This window comes from Trachymyrmex cornetzi, unplaced genomic scaffold (assembly GCF_001594075.2).
Source record: "Trachymyrmex cornetzi isolate Tcor2-1 unplaced genomic scaffold, Tcor1.1 scaffold395, whole genome shotgun sequence".
Classification (NCBI taxonomy): domain Eukaryota; kingdom Metazoa; phylum Arthropoda; class Insecta; order Hymenoptera; family Formicidae; genus Trachymyrmex; species Trachymyrmex cornetzi.
Window position 1 is genome coordinate 89197 of NW_017298693.1, and position 8101 is coordinate 97297.

An 8101-nucleotide genomic window follows, 5' to 3' on the forward strand; every position below is an offset into this window, starting at 1 on the left:
TGGTTGTCTTTTTAATTATAACGTCATTTGAATCAGCAAGTTCAATAATATATAAAGTACCATAGAAATTATTTGAAGTTATAAAATGTTGTTTTATGATATCAATTATTTTTCTAAACATATTTTTTATTTACAACCTTGATAACGCTCTTAAACATCATGTCGCCATACGAGTGCGAATAATTATTTCCGATTTATTTTTGTTTACTGAACAAGAATTCGTAGGCAAAAGTTGGCATGTTACAATTTTGAGAAAAATGGCAAAGAGGGCAAGAATATAATCCCCTTTGACATCCTTTTTCTGAAAATTGTGATGTGACAGCCAAATTTTGCCAACGGATTCACATGGTGGAAGGGATAACATGGTATATGCAGTTGGACAGTACCTCTCTCTCTAAATCTCTGCCCTCTCCGACTAGGGCTGTTTATAACGAAGAAGATACCAACCGTGAAACGTTAAACATGGGACGGTATTCATAGTCCGTTTTTATTTTAAAACTGTGTTAAATATAATGTCTTAAGATACTAATACAGTTCTCGGATTTGATTTATGACATCTTAAGACTGTACTTAGGACAGTCTTAAATGCAAGAATCGATTATGAATACCAGCCTGTTTAGCGTCGTGAAATTGGGACTGAATCTTGAAGCTACCTAACTTTCGTTGCACAGAATAGCTCGCCAGGATGCAAGACGGAAATGAAAGATGTTAGAATCGGTGAAAGAGGACGCGTATAATATTAGTTTTTAAGTAAAATAATAATACAAGTCTTTATTACGTGGAATTAAACACTATAATACAATAATGTTGAATAAATATATATATATAATACAATGAGGACGCGCGTGTGCGTCGGTGAGAATGTAATGAATAAGCGGGAGTGCATGCGAAATTGTCGCGGGGTTTTGCACGGACCGTAAATAGCAGCGAGGCGCGATCGGAAAACGCCCGTATGCGGTCACGTTGGATGCGGATGCCGGTACATCACGCATCGCGGCTCGAGAGCGCAAATCGCGGTCCTAACTAAGAGCTCGTCGAAGACGCTCAATATGCAACGCGAGCGCGACCGACGGTTGAGAAAGCTCAGAGGCCGAGAACTCCCGACCACCTGACTATTGTCGGTCGCGAGAGATGCAAGGAAATCGGAGCTTCGCTTTTCGACTACTGGGAACAACCAGTGGAGGCAGAGCACGCTCTACCCCTTTGTTCTAGGCAGGAACAACCGGAATCGATCAGAAGACGTATCGAGAATGCTCGACGGAGGCGAGGTATGCCTTACCATACATTTCGGGCTGGCGCACAGTGATCCGATCGCAATTCGTAGCATGAAAAAATAACAAATTTTTTGTTAACGATTCTATATATCATTATTAATTTTAGATCTTATCTCTCTCAGAACTTAATAAAAACTATTAATTATTAGATATTGTGGCGGTTCCTAATACCGCGCAGGAACGTCACCCGAACGGCAACCAATTGTGCGCGGCCCGCGCGGGCGCGCTAAACAAGAGTACCACGGCACTAGAGTCCTAGATTTATCAGAGAAGCGCAACCAGCTTAAGTCAGTATGACAAAAGTGCTAAGGAGAGTACTAAACATGGTCGACATGCTATGAAACTGCCTTTAAACTATGTCAAACAAGATAAGACCTGTAGGATAATGTGAGATAGAATGTATAGGATAAAATGAAATAGAAATATATCACTAGTACCATAAATGGCTGCCAAGTCACGCAATTGGTCAGATTGTAACAGCGAATTAGAATGCATAACACGGGTTGCGCCTCTCTGATAAATCTAGGACTCTACGCGGCACAGCCCCCAGGGGGCTGGCGCAAAGAGTCAGAACTCGCGCTTAAGATCCGCTCGGCGGGAGATAAAAGTCTCGCTGGAGCGACCACAATCATGCTCACTTGCACTTTTGAGCATAAAGCTTAACCAGGCTACCAAGCTGGAACGTGTATCAACACGTGCAGTGAAGGTGCCAACAGGTATTAAAGCCGAAGCGCTCCAGCGCCGAGGACGCCAGCGAAGCCCGCCCACAGCAGCAGCAGCAGCTGGACAGCCGGACACCGCCCAGCAGACGCCGGACACCGCCCAACAACAGACAGATACCGCCCAACAGACACCGGACACCGCCCAGCAGCAGCTGGACACCACTGCAGCCGACGAGTGCCAAGCTGCCAGGGCCGCAGCAGCGCATTCAGCCAGCCGAGGAGCAGCACGGCCCCGCCGGGGAGCAGCTACCGGGAGGCGTGGACGGAGGGCCCCGCAGCCAACACCAATGGCCACATCACGGCCATCGTTACCGTTGCAGTGGAGGCTCATACCTGTGGCACAGTATATACAGTAGCGCAACTCTCTGTCTCTCGGCATCTTTGATGTTAGTGTTGACAAAAATGGAGTGCGCATGTGCGAAATCAGTAAGTTCCCCAGTAACGCCCTCTAAACTTCTATCTCACTTGCTCTTTAGTTTCCTCTTTCTCTCTTTTCTTTCTAGCTGCTCCAGTTCATTTGTATGTACAGCAAATTAATTTAAATGTAAAAAACTAAAAGAAATAGATTCATAAATGTAATGCATTGCAAAATAAAAAAAATACAAAAGTAAGAAAATATAAAATAATATAAATATTGTATAACTGCTTGCGTTTTTTAAAATTATTAGAATTGTACCACACAGAATTAACGCAGATTTTCTAGCTCAAATGTAAGCAATTCAACAGAAAAATATAAGCATCATGTTCCGCGGGTTTAAAAGATTAATATAAACAATTAAAGGTAAAATTTAATGTTATACAGATTTCGTTTCAGAAAACAATTATTATAATTGTTGTAATTATAAAAAGTATCTAATAATAATTTTATTAAATAAAATATGATCATAATTTTTATGCATCTAGAATAAAAATCTAGAATAAAACGAAAGTTTTTTCAATATTATGTATATATTATAAAATAATATTACACATGTGCCTATATGTATACAAAAATATTTTTCTAAGAAATATTAAAATGTTAAATAAATGATTCGTTAATATATAGAATAATGACAATTATTTTTAAACTAAAATAATATTTTATTTTTATGATAATACATAAGATATAAAAATAATATTCATTATACTTATCATAATCTTCTTTCCTTCTATCTCTTTCTCTGATTCGTATTTCAGCTACTCGATCCACCTCAATACAAAGCAAAGAAAGAGAAGAAAATAGAAGATTTATTTTTATAGGATAGTTCTTTCATTGATATTTATCTCAGTTACTCGATCCACCTCAATATACTAGAGCACATAAACGTAATGACGCAATTAAGAAAATTATATACTTATGTAGCCCTTGCTACATAAGAATAAAATATATTATACAAAAACAAAATAAATTATATAAGAATAAAATAAATTGTTAAGAATAAAAAAGTAAAATTATAATTAACTCACTGAATTATATAATAAAATATTAAAGTTAATAAAATTATAAAATGAACATATTGACATTACATTCCCTTATAAAAATTTTTTACCGTTTTTAGCCCGTTTGTAGCCCGCGCGAACGGTTAATTTGAGTAGTGAAAACGTGCAATTTACTCAGTGAGTATGACTCCGTTTTTAGGTCGCAAACAGGAACTTTTCTGTAAAAATGAGTGGTTAAAACGGATTGCACTCATGCAGGACAGGAGTATATCCGAGTGGTAAAAAAGTATACATTACGAGTATTTTTGAGTGGTAAAAGCGTAAATTTAAGTGAAAAAACTTATACGAGTGCAAAATACTCGTTCAGCACTCGTCACTCACATTGCACGTTTCCACCACTCGAAATTACTCGTAAGGCATAACCGATAGTCCGAGAAAATCAGCTCCGCTCCTGTCGAGATTCGAACCGAGGCCTGGTCTCCAAGACTGCTCTACGAGGTTGCCACTTTTCCACTGAGCCACACAACTCCTATGTCGATATTCGATTACTTATGTATCTCTTATATGAAAGATTATAATTATTATATAGTACACTATAAGAAATGTAACCACGAGCTTCCTTTACATGTAAATGAAGCTTGTGGTTATGAACGAAATTAAAAGTAATGAATTATTTAACTGAAAATTAAGTTACAGTAGTTATAAGGTGTTAAACTTAATTCCTATCGCTCGCTACTAGAGGTTGCTGGCTCCAACGCTGGCGAGTTTCGATGATGAAGTCATATGTCTTTTGTAGTTTAGACATCGCTGAAAGTGATTCAATCCTCACAGGTTAGATTTCTCGACGCCAGAAAGATTTTCCAATCGATTGAAAATGAATCGCGATAAGCCGTTTTTCCGACGTGTGCTTCTTCAGTACTTCAACCTCAAGAAAACCGCAGCTGAAGCGCATCGCTTATTATCCGAAGTGTATGGTGATGAAACTCCATCGGAAAGAACATGTAGAGTTTGGTTTGAACGCTTCCGAAACGGAGATTTTGATGTAGAGACAAAGAACGTCCGAGACAGCCGAAAAAATTTGAAGATGTCGAGCTGCAAGAATTACTTGATGAGAATCTAGCTCGAACATTTTTAGAGTTATCGAAACAATTAAATATTACTCCAAAGGCCGTCTCAAAACGCTTGCATGCCATGAGAAAGATTCATAAGGAAGGGAGATGGCTACCACATGAGTTGTCAGAAAGTGCCATTTCAAATAGTTTGACTATTGCGACTTTTATGATTGCCAGGCAAAGAAAAAAGAGTTTTTTGTGGCGCATCGTGACTGGCGATGAAAAATGGATTTATTTTGATAATCCCAAGCGGAAAAAATCGTGGGTGGACCCCGGCCAACCATCCACTTCAACGCCGAAGAGGAATATTCGCGGGCATAAGATCTTGCTGTGCGTTTGGTGGGACCAGGAAGGTATGCTGTATTATGAACTCTTGGGTCCAAATGAAACCGTCACAGCTGATCGCTACAAACAGCAATTATACCGATTGAGTGACGAATTAATGTAAAAAAGATCATCCGTAGCCAACAATTGACGCAAAGTCATTTTGTTGCATGATACCGCTCGACCGCATGTCGCGAAAGGCGTGAAGCAGACACTTCGAGAGCTTGAATGGGAAGTTCTGCCGCACCCAGCGTATTTTCCAGACTTGGCACCGTCGGATTACCATCTCTTCCCATCAATGCAACACGCACTTATGGACACACATTTTTCCAGTTACAACGAAGTTCAAAAATGGGTGGATGAATGGATCGCCTCGAAAGACACCGCGTTCTACCGTCGTGGGATTGCCCTGTTGCCGGAGAGATGGGAAAAAGTAGTAGAAAATGGAGGAAATTACTTTGATTAAGGTATTCATTCATCTTCCCTTCGAAACAAATCGATTTTCGAGACGAAAAAACGATAGGAATTAAGTTTAACACCTAATACTTAAACGTAATGAACATGTATATTAAATTTGTGAAATTTAATGTACTTTTAATACAATTTTATGAATAGTACATTAAATTTTATAAATTTTTATGAGAAATATTGTACATTAACTTTTATGTATATGTACACAAATATACTTTTTAATTATAAATACATTAAATTTGATGTAATGTCATAAAATTAATTTCAAATTGTATATGAGTTATATACATATATGTAATGTTATATATATCCAGATATACAGGGTCATCAAAAAGTCGGACCCCCATAATATCTTCAGTTAGAATGCATTTTGGAGAAAATGTCCAATAGCAAAGTTATATGGTTTCAAGCGAGGAGTAAGATGATGACCTTGACTTTGATCTTGACCATGTTGTCCTTTAAGGTCATTTCAAGGTCAACCTTATTTTTTAAAATGGAACTCCCTACATTCTATTGCATATTTTTATAGCTTATCTCGAGAGCTTTCCAAAACACTATCATAAAACATTTTTTCATTAAGTACTTTTTGAGTTATAAAGGTTTGAAGTTAACAATTTTTTGACACAAAATGTAAAATATCTTGTAAAATATTATTTAGTTTTCAGTAATCATAACCTTAATACTTTTGTGCGCGGAATAATGAGACCAATTAATTGGTTTAAAGAAAATACATTAATCAAAAAGTGTCGGATCCCTCTAATATTTTAAGTAAGAATGCATTTTGGAAAAATGTCCAATAGCAAAGTTGTACGGCTTCAAGCTGTTATGCTAGTAGGCTACTGCGGAAAACTGCCCGAAGGTGATCGCGAGAAGTTGCTCGAATACGTGATGTCCGAAGGCGTTAGCGGGAATCTGCCCGAAAGCGTTGGCGGGGCAGATCTTTATTCTCTCACTCTCGCATGCACCAATGTACGAGCTCTTGAGCAAACAATAGGGATCACTGATGTTACGTCCGGCGCGCTACATTATAGCACCCCGGCCGTTTACCAAGCGAACGCGAGCACGAAGCATAACAAATAATACAATACGTGCCAACTATAAGCGCGTAAAACTATAGGATAAGCTACCGAAACCGTCGCTTTCGAACGCCGTGCGCACAGCGCCTGCGCGACCGATAAAATAGGAAAAACTAATAGAAAAATGCATGAGAGCACGTAGATAACACCGCCAAAAGACAAGAAATAACGAACATCATAATTAACAATCAAATAATCACGAGGAAATAGCGCCGATCCACCAAGAACAAGTAAAAACGCGCAATTACTCATAAAATGCATAACGATGCAACGCGAAACACGCGCATCGATCGCGAAGGCCTCAGGAAGCAAATAAAAACTATTGCCATTTGAATAAGGGCACGAATAAGGAAATAAGAGTCTTAAATAAACAAGGGAGACTCGCGAGCGCTTCAGAAGAAAGAACTGAAGATACGCGGAAAAGCGGCATGAAAAAACGCGCAAAGAATGCACGCTGGCTACGCCGCAACCGAGGGCATCACGCGCCAACCAAGAGCACCCCTAGTAATATTGCGAACCCCGCTAAACACGAGAACGACCAAAAAGACGAAAAGACACGCAGCAATTAAATAAATCGCGATAAAAGAATTAGAATATTCTAGAGAATTTCGCAACAACAAGTGTGCGAAAACACCCCCTTACCACGAGGGGTCACAATACGAAACATATATAAAGCGGGATGATTTACAGACAAATTGCCTTATTCCTTCCTAACAACCAAGACGGTAAGGACTCCTAGCGCTTTCACTAGCGCTCCGGATCATCCGTTAATTCCTACCAAATCCAGCCCCTATCGTGCGCCAACCACGGCGTCTGACGGGCTAACTCCTCGCCTGATCTCAGCACCGCAAACCAAGGCGACGTCGAGATCATCTCCTTGCGGAAACTCCAAACGAGCGCCTTCTCGGCGTCGAGGCTTCCGCACTCCCCCTCTCTTTCCGATCTGCCGCTATTAACCAAAACGTTCTTTCTGGGCACAGATGCCAAAGAAAAAACGTCCACGCGGCAAGCGAGGAGGGTGGCGGACCCACTTGAAGAGGTTCCAACGCGAACTCTTTGCGGAGGGGACATTCGACCCTTCCCACCATTGGGAAGTTAACGGTGGAAAAACTAAGGAAACGAACGCCGACGCACCACCCAGCACGCGCGAAATCGCGAACAACTCAAACGCGGTCCTCACTCCCGAGCCTCCAAAAGCTGTTGTTGCAATTCCGAAGCCGCAACCTAGGTCTCCACAATCGCCGCCACATATCGCGCCCGTGCGCAAGCCTACGAGACCCGCAATTATAACGAATAAACCTCGCGTGGTCACTAACACGCCGTGTACTATTAACATAAAGATCGAATAAATCTAAAAACATTCTATTTTCATTTATCTGCTTAAGGCCTTCTCATATCCTTCCAAGTCCTTCTCATCACGCCGGAGAGTGTAGATAGAGAGATTGCGAAATGAAGCCTAACTGACGCATCCTCTAAACTCTCCATTTTATTTTATTAGAAGAACCTGGAAGGCTAATTACCTTAAACTCAAGTAACTTCGTAGTGTTATAGCCGCAGCTATAACCATTTGTTAAATAGAAATAAGGCTACTTAACAACAGAAATGCAGTAATTAATTGGGAAACTAGGTTATTCCGCAATTGAACTAAATACCACTGACTACCGAAAAGTCAGCATACTCATTGCCTACTTTAGTTCAATTGC